Below are 15806 nucleotides of genomic sequence, written 5' to 3' on the forward strand. Positions count from 1 at the left end.
AGGAGCCCACAGACGGCGCGCTCTCCCTAGGCTTCCCACCTGAATTGGCATCCCAGGCTCCACTCCCAGTGGCTTTTCTCCCCATGAGATGGCCACAGCCCTCCACTTGAACAACGTGGCCGTGGGCACACACAGCAGCACATGCAATGTGAACCTCTCCCTACTGTCCTTATTGGAGCCGCATGCTGGACCTCAGTTCCAATGAGGTGACGGTAGGGGTTTCTCACTCATTTTTTTTTCAGATTTCCAGGGAATGCATTTGTGGGAGTCATCGTCGATCCAAGCACATGCTCAAACCTTGGACATGCAAAGTTGCGGATCCCATCACGGGACGGCCAGCGAGCTGAATCACGTCAGCATACAGAAGCGGCCAGTGTCGAGCAATGGAGCAGGAAATGCAGCCAGTTCTCAGGGCATCAAAGCTCGTGTTCCCCGAGAAAAGGCCAGAAAGTGAGTGTGTCGCCCCTTTTTCAAGTTACCGTAGCCAAGCCTCTAGGTTTTAGCAAAGAAGTGCCGCTTACCGCAACAAGGTTTGAACCAGGATCCTCAAGGAACGTGCGCCAACACCCCTGCAAGACTCCTTCTCCTCACTTCAACGGTTATCACGAATTATACGGATGGCCCCAGGCTGCTCTGCTGCCGGTATTCCTTCCTTGGCATTCCACCTGATTCGGGCTGAGAGAACACACGCGTACTTGAGGAGGGTGCACGGGCGCAACAAGGGAAAGTGTGTTCCAGGAACCCTATGGCCACCGTCGATCTATCCACCCACCCGTAAGCCTGCGGGCTTAGCCAGCCATCACACGTGTCTTTTTCACTCGGCTTGATAGTCTCTCTCCCCCGGGATCCCAATGTGTCACGGAAAGGTGCCAGAGCCACGCCTCACCAGAGAAGCCTGCCGTGACTAAGATTGGCTAAGGCCTCTTCTAGCCCCTTCACGCAGCACACACAAGCCAGGACGCAACCCGAGGAGGAGCCATCAGCTTGGCCAACCTCCCGGGGACAATGGCCCATTGGATTTCTCCTCTCATCACGAGAAACCTAAACTGCATCTGGTCGCCCAAGGAGAACATGACAAAGAAGCCTGCCTTAGGCCAGGAATCCTGCTCTGACCCTGAGCATAGCCTTCTCTTTCTGGGAGGGCACAAGGCAACGAGTAGCCGGTGGCGGCGGCCTGTAGAACCCAAGTGCAGTCGATAGGAGCACCAACGGTTCACGCTTCCTTTCCTATCCGCATGCTCGTCCGAGGCAGGGGACAGAAGTCCTGGCTCGACCAAGGAACCCAGAGACGGCACGCTGGCCCTAGCCTTCCCACGTGGATTGGCATCCCAGGCTCCCTTCCCAATGGCTCTTCTCCCCACGAGACGGCCACAACCCTCAACTTGAACAACGTGGCCGAGGACTCTCACGGCAGCAAACGCAACCTCAACCTCTCCCTCCTTTCCTTTTGGGAGCTACGTGCTGGACCTCAGTTCCAATGAGGAGACGGTAGGGTTTTCTCACTCATTTTGTTCAGATTTCCAAGGAATGCATTAGTGGGGGTCATCATCGATCCAAGCACACGCTCAAACGCTGGACATGCAAAGTTGCAGATGCCACCATGGGACACCCATCGAGCTGAATCACGTCAGCATATGGAAGCGGCCAGGGCCGAGCCATTGGAGCAGGAAATGCAGCCAGTTCTCAGGGCGTCGAAGCTCGTGCTCCCCGAGAAAAGGTCGGAAGGTGAGGGTATAGCCCCGTTGCACAGGTTCCCGTGGTGACACCTCTAGGTTTTAGCACAGAAGTGCTGCTTACCGCAACGAGGGTTAAATCAGGATCCCCATGGAATGCACCCCGGCACCCTTGCGAGACTCCTCCTCCTCACTTCACCGGGAATCACGGATTATACGGACGGCCCCAGGTTGCTCTGCTGCTGGAACTCCTTTCCCGCCATTCCACCTGGCTTGGGGTGAGAGAACACACGCGTGCTTGAGGAGGGTGCGCGGGGGCACCGAGGGAAAGGGCGATACCACCCAGCGATGAGTACTCTATCTCCCCTCAACATTTCATTTGCTGCCCATCTTGCCTGTGTGTCTGCAGGCAAGCGTGAAAGCAACGTAGAGCAGACGCCTTCAGAGCCTGTGGCCATCGGGACAAAGAGCCACGCTGTCCAACAACCCCCTGGTCTCGGGCCCTGCAACTCCTCTCCTGAGCACTCTCCCCTCCAGCACAGGAAAAGGATGTCTTCCTGAATCCCTGAGACCCCCCCTCAGGGCAACTGTGCCCCCTCAGACTAAGAGCCAGTGCCCTCCAGGTGAACACATCCGCCCTTGGCACGTACGCTTCCACTAAAAGGACGCGCCCTGAAGGGGAAGAGATCTTCCACGAGGGAAGGGCCCTTGGCCGAATATGACGGCCTCCATCAAAAGCGGCTCGTAGGGACCCGTGACAAAGGGTACGTGAGGAACGCCTGGACTGATCAAGGGAGACTCACCAGCAGGCATACTGCCTGGCCTGCTGTTAAGACAGACGACCTAACCTTGGCCCACACACAAACTTAATGGCACGCGAACCATTCCGATGCCTAGCGTGGTGGGGAAAACGCTCGCAGCCTAACGGCGTGGGAGCCATTCCAGTGCGCAAAGTGGCGGAGCAAAGAGTGACAGCAATTGGGTCACCTGCAGTGGTGGCTGGCACTTTCGCACACTGGGCCCGTCAGTGACGTGCCCTTGGAGAAACCGTGAGGCCCAGGTCTTCCAGAAGCAACGTGTTACCCACAGCCGTGCAATGAGAGAGCCCAGCCAACAGCCTAGACACTTGAACCGCTATGACTTGTCTGGCCTGTGGCCAGGCACGCCGGATACCACAGTCTGGACGCACCAGCGGGTGGCAGGAAAAATGACCCCCGCACCACACATCCTCTCCTGCCCTTAAAGCTGTAGCCGTTCCTTGGCAGCCAGCTCCCTTCTTTCCGCCTAGTTGTGCCCAATGACCTCCGGGAAGATCTGCAACCCTCAGGGAACGCTATGTGGGCTGGGTGTATTAAAGACGCTGGGCTGTACTGAGGAACACCTTCACATCTTCAACACAGGGGGAACGTGGACAGACAGGGACAAACACCTCACGGCCTCCAAATCCTCCCCCATGAGGAGAAACCATACTGTGCCACGAAGGCAACCACTCGCTAGCACAGGGACCCGCCATGGAGTTAATCGAACAAGGAGAGGAAAAAGGCGGGACAGTCCACAAACGAGCTCCCGTGTTCCCTCTCTACACATGCCTCCAAACGCTCCATGGATTCTGTCGATCTCTCCACCCACCAGTAAACATGTGGGCTTTGCCAGCCGTCTCACGTGTCTTTTTCACTCACCTTGCCCTTCCCCCTCCACGGGGATCCCAACGTGTCACGGAAAGATGCCAGAGCCACCCCTCACCAAAGAAGCTTGATGTGACTTATCTTGACCAAGGCATTTTCTAGCCTCTTCACAGAGCACGCACAGGCCGGACACACCCCGAGGGGGAGCCATCAGCTTGGCCAACCTGCCGGGCACAATGGCCCGTCGGATTTCTCCCCTCATCATGAGAAACCTAAACCGCATCTGGTCTCCCAAGCAGATCATGTCAAAGAAGCCTTCCCTAGGCCCGGAGTCCTGCTCTGACCATGGGCAGAGAGACTTCTGTTTCTGTGAGGGCACAAGGCAACGACCAGCCGGTGGGGGCGGCTTGTAGAACTCAAGTGCAGGCGAGAGGACCACCAATGGCTCGCACTTCCTCTCCTACCCACATGCTGAACCGTGGCCGGGGACAGCAGTCCTGGCTAGACCAAGGAGCCCACAGACGGCGCGCTCTCCCTAGGCTTCCCACCTGAATTGGCATCCCAGGCTCCACTCCCAGTGGCTTTTCTCCCCATGAGATGGCCACAGCCCTCCACTTGAACAACGTGGCCGTGGGCACACACAGCAGCACATGCAATGTGAACCTCTCCCTACTGTCCTTATTGGAGCCGCATGCTGGACCTCAGTTCCAATGAGGTGACGGTAGGGGTTTCTCACTCATTTTTTTTTCAGATTTCCAGGGAATGCATTTGTGGGAGTCATCGTCGATCCAAGCACATGCTCAAACCTTGGACATGCAAAGTTGCGGATCCCATCACGGGACGGCCAGCGAGCTGAATCACGTCAGCATACAGAAGCGGCCAGTGTCGAGCAATGGAGCAGGAAATGCAGCCAGTTCTCAGGGCATCAAAGCTCGTGTTCCCCGAGAAAAGGCCAGAAAGTGAGTGTGTCGCCCCTTTTTCAAGTTACCGTAGCCAAGCCTCTAGGTTTTAGCAAAGAAGTGCCGCTTACCGCAACAAGGTTTGAACCAGGATCCTCAAGGAACGTGCGCCAACACCCCTGCAAGACTCCTTCTCCTCACTTCAACGGTTATCACGAATTATACGGATGGCCCCAGGCTGCTCTGCTGCCGGTATTCCTTCCTTGGCATTCCACCTGATTCGGGCTGAGAGAACACACGCGTACTTGAGGAGGGTGCACGGGCGCAACAAGGGAAAGTGTGTTCCAGGAACCCTATGGCCACCGTCGATCTATCCACCCACCCGTAAGCCTGCGGGCTTAGCCAGCCATCACACGTGTCTTTTTCACTCGGCTTGATAGTCTCTCTCCCCCGGGATCCCAATGTGTCACGGAAAGGTGCCAGAGCCACGCCTCACCAGAGAAGCCTGCCGTGACTAAGATTGGCTAAGGCCTCTTCTAGCCCCTTCACGCAGCACACACAAGCCAGGACGCAACCCGAGGAGGAGCCATCAGCTTGGCCAACCTCCCGGGGACAATGGCCCATTGGATTTCTCCTCTCATCACGAGAAACCTAAACTGCATCTGGTCGCCCAAGGAGAACATGACAAAGAAGCCTGCCTTAGGCCAGGAATCCTGCTCTGACCCTGAGCATAGCCTTCTCTTTCTGGGAGGGCACAAGGCAACGAGTAGCCGGTGGCGGCGGCCTGTAGAACCCAAGTGCAGTCGATAGGAGCACCAACGGTTCACGCTTCCTTTCCTATCCGCATGCTCGTCCGAGGCAGGGGACAGAAGTCCTGGCTCGACCAAGGAACCCAGAGACGGCACGCTGGCCCTAGCCTTCCCACGTGGATTGGCATCCCAGGCTCCCTTCCCAATGGCTCTTCTCCCCACGAGACGGCCACAACCCTCAACTTGAACAACGTGGCCGAGGACTCTCACGGCAGCAAACGCAACCTCAACCTCTCCCTCCTTTCCTTTTGGGAGCTACGTGCTGGACCTCAGTTCCAATGAGGAGACGGTAGGGTTTTCTCACTCATTTTGTTCAGATTTCCAAGGAATGCATTAGTGGGGGTCATCATCGATCCAAGCACACGCTCAAACGCTGGACATGCAAAGTTGCAGATGCCACCATGGGACACCCATCGAGCTGAATCACGTCAGCATATGGAAGCGGCCAGGGCCGAGCCATTGGAGCAGGAAATGCAGCCAGTTCTCAGGGCGTCGAAGCTCGTGCTCCCCGAGAAAAGGTCGGAAGGTGAGGGTATAGCCCCGTTGCACAGGTTCCCGTGGTGACACCTCTAGGTTTTAGCACAGAAGTGCTGCTTACCGCAACGAGGGTTAAATCAGGATCCCCATGGAATGCACCCCGGCACCCTTGCGAGACTCCTCCTCCTCACTTCACCGGGAATCACGGATTATACGGACGGCCCCAGGTTGCTCTGCTGCTGGAACTCCTTTCCCGCCATTCCACCTGGCTTGGGGTGAGAGAACACACGCGTGCTTGAGGAGGGTGCGCGGGGGCACCGAGGGAAAGGGCGATACCACCCAGCGATGAGTACTCTATCTCCCCTCAACATTTCATTTGCTGCCCATCTTGCCTGTGTGTCTGCAGGCAAGCGTGAAAGCAACGTAGAGCAGACGCCTTCAGAGCCTGTGGCCATCGGGACAAAGAGCCACGCTGTCCAACAACCCCCTGGTCTCGGGCCCTGCAACTCCTCTCCTGAGCACTCTCCCCTCCAGCACAGGAAAAGGATGTCTTCCTGAATCCCTGAGACCCCCCCTCAGGGCAACTGTGCCCCCTCAGACTAAGAGCCAGTGCCCTCCAGGTGAACACATCCGCCCTTGGCACATACGCTTCCACTAAAAGGACGCGCCCTGAAGGGGAAGAGATCTTCCACGAGGGAAGGGCCCTTGGCCGAATATGACGGCCTCCATCAAAAGTGGCTCGTAGGGACCCGTGACAAAGGGTACGTGAGGAACGCCTGGACTGATCAAGGGAGACTCACCAGCAGGCATACTGCCTGGCCTGCTGTTAAGACAGACGACCTAACCTTGGCCCACACACAAACTTAATGGCACGCGAACCATTCCGATGCCTAGCGTGGTGGGGAAAACGCTCGCAGCCTAACGGCGTGGGAGCCATTCCAGTGCGCAAAGTGGCGGAGCAAAGAGTGACAGCAATTGGGTCACCTGCAGTGGTGGCTGGCACTTTCGCACACTGGGCCCGTCAGTGACGTGCCCTTGGAGAAACCGTGAGGCCCAGGTCTTCCAGAAGCAACGTGTTACCCACAGCCGTGCAATGAGAGAGCCCAGCCAACAGCCTAGACACTTGAACCGCTATGACTTGTCTGGCCTGTGGCCAGGCACGCCGGATACCACAGTCTGGACGCACCAGCGGGTGGCAGGAAAAATGACCCCCGCACCACACATCCTCTCCTGCCCTTAAAGCTGTAGCCGTTCCTTGGCAGCCAGCTCCCTTCTTTCCGCCTAGTTGTGCCCAATGACCTCCGGGAAGATCTGCAACCCTCAGGGAACGCTATGTGGGCTGGGTGTATTAAAGACGCTGGGCTGTACTGAGGAACACCTTCACATCTTCAACACAGGGGGAACGTGGACAGACAGGGACAAACACCTCACGGCCTCCAAATCCTCCCCCATGAGGAGAAACCATACTGTGCCACGAAGGCAACCACTCGCTAGCACAGGGACCCGCCATGGAGTTAATCGAACAAGGAGAGGAAAAAGGCGGGACAGTCCACAAACGAGCTCCCGTGTTCCCTCTCTACACATGCCTCCAAACGCTCCATGGATTCTGTCGATCTCTCCACCCACCAGTAAACATGTGGGCTTTGCCAGCCGTCTCACGTGTCTTTTTCACTCACCTTGCCCTTCCCCCTCCACGGGGATCCCAACGTGTCACGGAAAGATGCCAGAGCCACCCCTCACCAAAGAAGCTTGATGTGACTTATCTTGACCAAGGCATTTTCTAGCCTCTTCACAGAGCACGCACAGGCCGGACACACCCCGAGGGGGAGCCATCAGCTTGGCCAACCTGCCGGGCACAATGGCCCGTCGGATTTCTCCCCTCATCATGAGAAACCTAAACCGCATCTGGTCTCCCAAGCAGATCATGTCAAAGAAGCCTTCCCTAGGCCCGGAGTCCTGCTCTGACCATGGGCAGAGAGACTTCTGTTTCTGTGAGGGCACAAGGCAATGACCAGCCGGTGGGGGCGGCTTGTAGAACTCAAGTGCAGGCGAGAGGACCACCAATGGCTCGCACTTCCTCTCCTACCCACATGCTGAACCGTGGCCGGGGACAGCAGTCCTGGCTAGACCAAGGAGCCCACAGACGGCGCGCTCTCCCTAGGCTTCCCACCTGAATTGGCATCCCAGGCTCCACTCCCAGTGGCTTTTCTCCCCATGAGATGGCCACAGCCCTCCACTTGAACAACGTGGCCGTGGGCACACACAGCAGCACATGCAATGTGAACCTCTCCCTACTGTCCTTATTGGAGCCGCATGCTGGACCTCAGTTCCAATGAGGTGACGGTAGGGGTTTCTCACTCATTTTTTTTTCAGATTTCCAGGGAATGCATTTGTGGGAGTCATCGTCGATCCAAGCACATGCTCAAACCTTGGACATGCAAAGTTGCGGATCCCATCACGGGACGGCCAGCGAGCTGAATCACGTCAGCATACAGAAGCGGCCAGTGTCGAGCAATGGAGCAGGAAATGCAGCCAGTTCTCAGGGCATCAAAGCTCGTGTTCCCCGAGAAAAGGCCAGAAAGTGAGTGTGTCGCCCCTTTTTCAAGTTACCGTAGCCAAGCCTCTAGGTTTTAGCAAAGAAGTGCCGCTTACCGCAACAAGGTTTGAACCAGGATCCTCAAGGAACGTGCGCCAACACCCCTGCAAGACTCCTTCTCCTCACTTCAACGGTTATCACGAATTATACGGATGGCCCCAGGCTGCTCTGCTGCCGGTATTCCTTCCTTGGCATTCCACCTGATTCGGGCTGAGAGAACACACGCGTACTTGAGGAGGGTGCACGGGCGCAACAAGGGAAAGTGTGTTCCAGGAACCCTATGGCCACCGTCGATCTATCCACCCACCCGTAAGCCTGCGGGCTTAGCCAGCCATCACACGTGTCTTTTTCACTCGGCTTGATAGTCTCTCTCCCCCGGGATCCCAATGTGTCACGGAAAGGTGCCAGAGCCACGCCTCACCAGAGAAGCCTGCCGTGACTAAGATTGGCTAAGGCCTCTTCTAGCCCCTTCACGCAGCACACACAAGCCAGGACGCAACCCGAGGAGGAGCCATCAGCTTGGCCAACCTCCCGGGGACAATGGCCCATTGGATTTCTCCTCTCATCACGAGAAACCTAAACTGCATCTGGTCGCCCAAGGAGAACATGACAAAGAAGCCTGCCTTAGGCCAGGAATCCTGCTCTGACCCTGAGCATAGCCTTCTCTTTCTGGGAGGGCACAAGGCAACGAGTAGCCGGTGGCGGCGGCCTGTAGAACCCAAGTGCAGTCGATAGGAGCACCAACGGTTCACGCTTCCTTTCCTATCCGCATGCTCGTCCGAGGCAGGGGACAGAAGTCCTGGCTCGACCAAGGAACCCAGAGACGGCACGCTGGCCCTAGCCTTCCCACGTGGATTGGCATCCCAGGCTCCCTTCCCAATGGCTCTTCTCCCCACGAGACGGCCACAACCCTCAACTTGAACAACGTGGCCGAGGACTCTCACGGCAGCAAACGCAACCTCAACCTCTCCCTCCTTTCCTTTTGGGAGCTACGTGCTGGACCTCAGTTCCAATGAGGAGACGGTAGGGTTTTCTCACTCATTTTGTTCAGATTTCCAAGGAATGCATTAGTGGGGGTCATCATCGATCCAAGCACACGCTCAAACGCTGGACATGCAAAGTTGCAGATGCCACCATGGGACACCCATCGAGCTGAATCACGTCAGCATATGGAAGCGGCCAGGGCCGAGCCATTGGAGCAGGAAATGCAGCCAGTTCTCAGGGCGTCGAAGCTCGTGCTCCCCGAGAAAAGGTCGGAAGGTGAGGGTATAGCCCCGTTGCACAGGTTCCCGTGGTGACACCTCTAGGTTTTAGCACAGAAGTGCTGCTTACCGCAACGAGGGTTAAATCAGGATCCCCATGGAATGCACCCCGGCACCCTTGCGAGACTCCTCCTCCTCACTTCACCGGGAATCACGGATTATACGGACGGCCCCAGGTTGCTCTGCTGCTGGAACTCCTTTCCCGCCATTCCACCTGGCTTGGGGTGAGAGAACACACGCGTGCTTGAGGAGGGTGCACGGGGGCACCGAGGGAAAGGGCGATACCACCCAGCGATGAGTACTCTATCTCCCCTCAACATTTCATTTGCTGCCCATCTTGCCTGTGTGTCTGCAGGCAAGCGTGAAAGCAACGTAGAGCAGACGCCTTCAGAGCCTGTGGCCATCGGGACAAAGAGCCACGCTGTCCAACAACCCCCTGGTCTCGGGCCCTGCAACTCCTCTCCTGAGCACTCTCCCCTCCAGCACAGGAAAAGGATGTCTTCCTGAATCCCTGAGACCCCCCCTCAGGGCAACTGTGCCCCCTCAGACTAAGAGCCAGTGCCCTCCAGGTGAACACATCCGCCCTTGGCACGTACGCTTCCACTAAAAGGACGCGCCCTGAAGGGGAAGAGATCTTCCACGAGGGAAGGGCCCTTGGCCGAATATGACGGCCTCCATCAAAAGCGGCTCGTAGGGACCCGTGACAAAGGGTACGTGAGGAACGCCTGGACTGATCAAGGGAGACTCACCAGCAGGCATACTGCCTGGCCTGCTGTTAAGACAGACGACCTAACCTTGGCCCACACACAAACTTAATGGCACGCGAACCATTCCGATGCCTAGCGTGGTGGGGAAAACGCTCGCAGCCTAACGGCGTGGGAGCCATTCCAGTGCGCAAAGTGGCGGAGCAAAGAGTGACAGCAATTGGGTCACCTGCAGTGGTGGCTGGCACTTTCGCACACTGGGCCCGTCAGTGACGTGCCCTTGGAGAAACCGTGAGGCCCAGGTCTTCCAGAAGCAACGTGTTACCCACAGCCGTGCAATGAGAGAGCCCAGCCAACAGCCTAGACACTTGAACCGCTATGACTTGTCTGGCCTGTGGCCAGGCACGCCGGATACCACAGTCTGGACGCACCAGCGGGTGGCAGGAAAAATGACCCCCGCACCACACATCCTCTCCTGCCCTTAAAGCTGTAGCCGTTCCTTGGCAGCCAGCTCCCTTCTTTCCGCCTAGTTGTGCCCAATGACCTCCGGGAAGATCTGCAACCCTCAGGGAACGCTATGTGGGCTGGGTGTATTAAAGACGCTGGGCTGTACTGAGGAACACCTTCACATCTTCAACACAGGGGGAACGTGGACAGACAGGGACAAACACCTCACGGCCTCCAAATCCTCCCCCATGAGGAGAAACCATACTGTGCCACGAAGGCAACCACTCGCTAGCACAGGGACCCGCCATGGAGTTAATCGAACAAGGAGAGGAAAAAGGCGGGACAGTCCACAAACGAGCTCCCGTGTTCCCTCTCTACACATGCCTCCAAACGCTCCATGGATTCTGTCGATCTCTCCACCCACCAGTAAACATGTGGGCTTTGCCAGCCGTCTCACGTGTCTTTTTCACTCACCTTGCCCTTCCCCCTCCACGGGGATCCCAACGTGTCACGGAAAGATGCCAGAGCCACCCCTCACCAAAGAAGCTTGATGTGACTTATCTTGACCAAGGCATTTTCTAGCCTCTTCACAGAGCACGCACAGGCCGGACACACCCCGAGGGGGAGCCATCAGCTTGGCCAACCTGCCGGGCACAATGGCCCGTCGGATTTCTCCCCTCATCATGAGAAACCTAAACCGCATCTGGTCTCCCAAGCAGATCATGTCAAAGAAGCCTTCCCTAGGCCCGGAGTCCTGCTCTGACCATGGGCAGAGAGACTTCTGTTTCTGTGAGGGCACAAGGCAACGACCAGCCGGTGGGGGCGGCTTGTAGAACTCAAGTGCAGGCGAGAGGACCACCAATGGCTCGCACTTCCTCTCCTACCCACATGCTGAACCGTGGCCGGGGACAGCAGTCCTGGCTAGACCAAGGAGCCCACAGACGGCGCGCTCTCCCTAGGCTTCCCACCTGAATTGGCATCCCAGGCTCCACTCCCAGTGGCTTTTCTCCCCATGAGATGGCCACAGCCCTCCACTTGAACAACGTGGCCGTGGGCACACACAGCAGCACATGCAATGTGAACCTCTCCCTACTGTCCTTATTGGAGCCACATGCTGGACCTCAGTTCCAATGAGGTGACGGTAGGGGTTTCTCACTCATTTTTTTTTCAGATTTCCAGGGAATGCATTTGTGGGAGTCATCGTCGATCCAAGCACATGCTCAAACCTTGGACATGCAAAGTTGCGGATCCCATCACGGGACGGCCAGCGAGCTGAATCACGTCAGCATACAGAAGCGGCCAGTGTCGAGCAATGGAGCAGGAAATGCAGCCAGTTCTCAGGGCATCAAAGCTCGTGTTCCCCGAGAAAAGGCCAGAAAGTGAGTGTGTCGCCCCTTTTTCAAGTTACTGTAGCCAAGCCTCTAGGTTTTAGCAAAGAAGTGCCGCTTACCGCAACAAGGTTTGAACCAGGATCCTCAAGGAACGTGCGCCAACACCCCTGCAAGACTCCTTCTCCTCACTTCAACGGTTATCACGAATTATACGGATGGCCCCAGGCTGCTCTGCTGCCGGTATTCCTTCCTTGGCATTCCACCTGATTCGGGCTGAGAGAACACACGCGTACTTGAGGAGGGTGCACGGGCGCAACAAGGGAAAGTGTGTTCCAGGAACCCTATGGCCACCGTCGATCTATCCACCCACCCGTAAGCCTGCGGGCTTAGCCAGCCATCACACGTGTCTTTTTCACTCGGCTTGATAGTCTCTCTCCCCCGGGATCCCAATGTGTCACGGAAAGGTGCCAGAGCCACGCCTCACCAGAGAAGCCTGCCGTGACTAAGATTGGCTAAGGCCTCTTCTAGCCCCTTCACGCAGCACACACAAGCCAGGACGCAACCCGAGGAGGAGCCATCAGCTTGGCCAACCTCCCGGGGACAATGGCCCATTGGATTTCTCCTCTCATCACGAGAAACCTAAACTGCATCTGGTCGCCCAAGGAGAACATGACAAAGAAGCCTGCCTTAGGCCAGGAATCCTGCTCTGACCCTGAGCATAGCCTTCTCTTTCTGGGAGGGCACAAGGCAACGAGTAGCCGGTGGCGGCGGCCTGTAGAACTCAAGTGCAGTCGATAGGAGCACCAACGGTTCACGCTTCCTTTCCTATCCGCATGCTCGTCCGAGGCAGGGGACAGAAGTCCTGGCTCGACCAAGGAACCCAGAGACGGCACGCTGGCCCTAGCCTTCCCACGTGGATTGGCATCCCAGGCTCCTTTCCCAATGGCTCTTCTCCCCACGAGACGGCCACAACCCTCAACTTGAACAACGTGGCCGAGGACTCTCACGGCAGCAAACGCAACCTCAACCTCTCCCTCCTTTCCTTTTGGGAGCTACGTGCTGGACCTCAGTTCCAATGAGGAGACGGTAGGGTTTTCTCACTCATTTTGTTCAGATTTCCAAGGAATGCATTAGTGGGGGTCATCATCGATCCAAGCACACGCTCAAACGCTGGACATGCAAAGTTGCAGATGCCACCATGGGACACCCATCGAGCTGAATCACGTCAGCATATGGAAGCGGCCAGGGCCGAGCCATTGGAGCAGGAAATGCAGCCAGTTCTCAGGGCGTCGAAGCTCGTGCTCCCCGAGAAAAGGTCGGAAGGTGAGGGTATAGCCCCGTTGCACAGGTTCCCGTGGTGACACCTCTAGGTTTTAGCACAGAAGTGCTGCTTACCGCAACGAGGGTTAAATCAGGATCCCCATGGAATGCACCCCGGCACCCTTGCGAGACTCCTCCTCCTCACTTCACCGGGAATCACGGATTATACGGACGGCCCCAGGTTGCTCTGCTGCTGGAACTCCTTTCCCGCCATTCCACCTGGCTTGGGGTGAGAGAACACACGCGTGCTTGAGGAGGGTGCGCGGGGGCACCGAGGGAAAGGGCGATACCACCCAGCGATGAGTACTCTATCTCCCCTCAACATTTCATTTGCTGCCCATCTTGCCTGTGTGTCTGCAGGCAAGCGTGAAAGCAACGTAGAGCAGACGCCTTCAGAGCCTGTGGCCATCGGGACAAAGAGCCACGCTGTCCAACAACCCCCTGGTCTCGGGCCCTGCAACTCCTCTCCTGAGCACTCTCCCCTCCAGCACAGGAAAAGGATGTCTTCCTGAATCCCTGAGACCCCCCCTCAGGGCAACTGTGCCCCCTCAGACTAAGAGCCAGTGCCCTCCAGGTGAACACATCCGCCCTTGGCACATACGCTTCCACTAAAAGGACGCGCCCTGAAGGGGAAGAGATCTTCCACGAGGGAAGGGCCCTTGGCCGAATATGACGGCCTCCATCAAAAGTGGCTCGTAGGGACCCGTGACAAAGGGTACGTGAGGAACGCCTGGACTGATCAAGGGAGACTCACCAGCAGGCATACTGCCTGGCCTGCTGTTAAGACAGACGACCTAACCTTGGCCCACACACAAACTTAATGGCACGCGAACCATTCCGATGCCTAGCGTGGTGGGGAAAACGCTCGCAGCCTAACGGCGTGGGAGCCATTCCAGTGCGCAAAGTGGCGGAGCAAAGAGTGACAGCAATTGGGTCACCTGCAGTGGTGGCTGGCACTTTCGCACACTGGGCCCGTCAGTGACGTGCCCTTGGAGAAACCGTGAGGCCCAGGTCTTCCAGAAGCAACGTGTTACCCACAGCCGTGCAATGAGAGAGCCCAGCCAACAGCCTAGACACTTGAACCGCTATGACTTGTCTGGCCTGTGGCCAGGCACGCCGGATACCACAGTCTGGACGCACCAGCGGGTGGCAGGAAAAATGACCCCCGCACCACACATCCTCTCCTGCCCTTAAAGCTGTAGCCGTTCCTTGGCAGCCAGCTCCCTTCTTTCCGCCTAGTTGTGCCCAATGACCTCCGGGAAGATCTGCAACCCTCAGGGAACGCTATGTGGGCTGGGTGTATTAAAGACGCTGGGCTGTACTGAGGAACACCTTCACATCTTCAACACAGGGGGAACGTGGACAGACAGGGACAAACACCTCACGGCCTCCAAATCCTCCCCCATGAGGAGAAACCATACTGTGCCACGAAGGCAACCACTCGCTAGCACAGGGACCCGCCATGGAGTTAATCGAACAAGGAGAGGAAAAAGGCGGGACAGTCCACAAACGAGCTCCCGTGTTCCCTCTCTACACATGCCTCCAAACGCTCCATGGATTCTGTTGATCTCTCCACCCACCAGTAAACATGTGGGCTTTGCCAGCCGTCTCACGTGTCTTTTTCACTCACCTTGCCCTTCCCCCTCCACGGGGATCCCAACGTGTCACGGAAAGATGCCAGAGCCACCCCTCACCAAAGAAGCTTGATGTGACTTATCTTGACCAAGGCATTTTCTAGCCTCTTCACAGAGCACGCACAGGCCGGACACACCCCGAGGGGGAGCCATCAGCTTGGCCAACCTGCCGGGCACAATGGCCCGTCGGATTTCTCCCCTCATCATGAGAAACCTAAACCGCATCTGGTCTCCCAAGCAGATCATGTCAAAGAAGCCTTCCCTAGGCCCGGAGTCCTGCTCTGACCATGGGCAGAGAGACTTCTGTTTCTGTGAGGGCACAAGGCAATGACCAGCCGGTGGGGGCGGCTTGTAGAACTCAAGTGCAGGCGAGAGGACCACCAATGGCTCGCACTTCCTCTCCTACCCACATGCTGAACCGTGGCCGGGGACAGCAGTCCTGGCTAGACCAAGGAGCCCACAGACGGCGCGCTCTCCCTAGGCTTCCCACCTGAATTGGCATCCCAGGCTCCACTCCCAGTGGCTTTTCTCCCCATGAGATGGCCACAGCCCTCCACTTGAACAACGTGGCCGTGGGCACACACAGCAGCACATGCAATGTGAACCTCTCCCTACTGTCCTTATTGGAGCCGCATGCTGGACCTCAGTTCCAATGAGGTGACGGTAGGGGTTTCTCACTCATTTTTTTTTCAGATTTCCAGGGAATGCATTTGTGGGAGTCATCGTCGATCCAAGCACATGCTCAAACCTTGGACATGCAAAGTTGCGGATCCCATCACGGGACGGCCAGCGAGCTGAATCACGTCAGCATACAGAAGCGGCCAGTGTCGAGCAATGGAGCAGGAAATGCAGCCAGTTCTCAGGGCATCAAAGCTCGTGTTCCCCGAGAAAAGGCCAGAAAGTGAGTGTGTCGCCCCTTTTTCAAGTTACCGTAGCCAAGCCTCTAGGTTTTAGCAAAGAAGTGCCGCTTACCGCAACAAGGTTTGAACCAGGATCCTCAAGGAACGTGCGCCAACACCCCTGCAAGAC

At 57.0% G+C, this 15806-nt stretch overlaps 9 non-coding genes across 9 annotated transcripts; all 9 read right to left on the minus strand.

The window, feature by feature from the left end:
• Positions 1 to 187: 187 nt before the first annotated feature.
• LOC149750038 (small nucleolar RNA SNORD116) lies at positions 188 to 281 on the minus strand. The gene has a single exon (XR_016392407.1). It is a non-coding gene; the product is annotated as a small nucleolar RNA SNORD116 (small nucleolar RNA).
• A 1182-nt stretch (positions 282 to 1463) lies between these two features.
• Positions 1464 to 1555, minus strand: LOC149750039 (small nucleolar RNA SNORD116). Its single transcript, XR_016392325.1, has one exon. It is a non-coding gene; the product is annotated as a small nucleolar RNA SNORD116 (small nucleolar RNA).
• A 2439-nt stretch (positions 1556 to 3994) lies between these two features.
• Positions 3995 to 4088, minus strand: LOC149750040 (small nucleolar RNA SNORD116). Its single transcript, XR_016392408.1, has one exon. It is a non-coding gene; the product is annotated as a small nucleolar RNA SNORD116 (small nucleolar RNA).
• Positions 4089 to 5270: 1182 nt separating this feature from the next.
• Positions 5271 to 5362, minus strand: LOC149750041 (small nucleolar RNA SNORD116). Its single transcript, XR_016392326.1, has one exon. It is a non-coding gene; the product is annotated as a small nucleolar RNA SNORD116 (small nucleolar RNA).
• A 2439-nt stretch (positions 5363 to 7801) lies between these two features.
• LOC149750042 (small nucleolar RNA SNORD116) lies at positions 7802 to 7895 on the minus strand. The gene has a single exon (XR_016392409.1). It is a non-coding gene; the product is annotated as a small nucleolar RNA SNORD116 (small nucleolar RNA).
• Positions 7896 to 9077: 1182 nt separating this feature from the next.
• LOC149750043 (small nucleolar RNA SNORD116) lies at positions 9078 to 9169 on the minus strand. Its single transcript, XR_016392327.1, has one exon. It is a non-coding gene; the product is annotated as a small nucleolar RNA SNORD116 (small nucleolar RNA).
• A 2439-nt stretch (positions 9170 to 11608) lies between these two features.
• On the minus strand, positions 11609 to 11702 carry LOC149750044 (small nucleolar RNA SNORD116). Its single transcript, XR_016392410.1, has one exon. It is a non-coding gene; the product is annotated as a small nucleolar RNA SNORD116 (small nucleolar RNA).
• Positions 11703 to 12884: 1182 nt separating this feature from the next.
• Positions 12885 to 12976, minus strand: LOC149750045 (small nucleolar RNA SNORD116). Its single transcript, XR_016392328.1, has one exon. It is a non-coding gene; the product is annotated as a small nucleolar RNA SNORD116 (small nucleolar RNA).
• A 2439-nt stretch (positions 12977 to 15415) lies between these two features.
• On the minus strand, positions 15416 to 15509 carry LOC149750046 (small nucleolar RNA SNORD116). The gene has a single exon (XR_016392411.1). It is a non-coding gene; the product is annotated as a small nucleolar RNA SNORD116 (small nucleolar RNA).
• Between the last annotated feature and the right edge of the window lie 297 nt (positions 15510 to 15806).

Source organism: Delphinapterus leucas, chromosome 2, assembly GCF_059928025.1.
Source record: "Delphinapterus leucas isolate spDelLeu-1000000601 "Yukka" chromosome 2, BTC_Dleu_Yukka2, whole genome shotgun sequence".
Classification (NCBI taxonomy): Eukaryota; Metazoa; Chordata; class Mammalia; order Artiodactyla; family Monodontidae; genus Delphinapterus; species Delphinapterus leucas.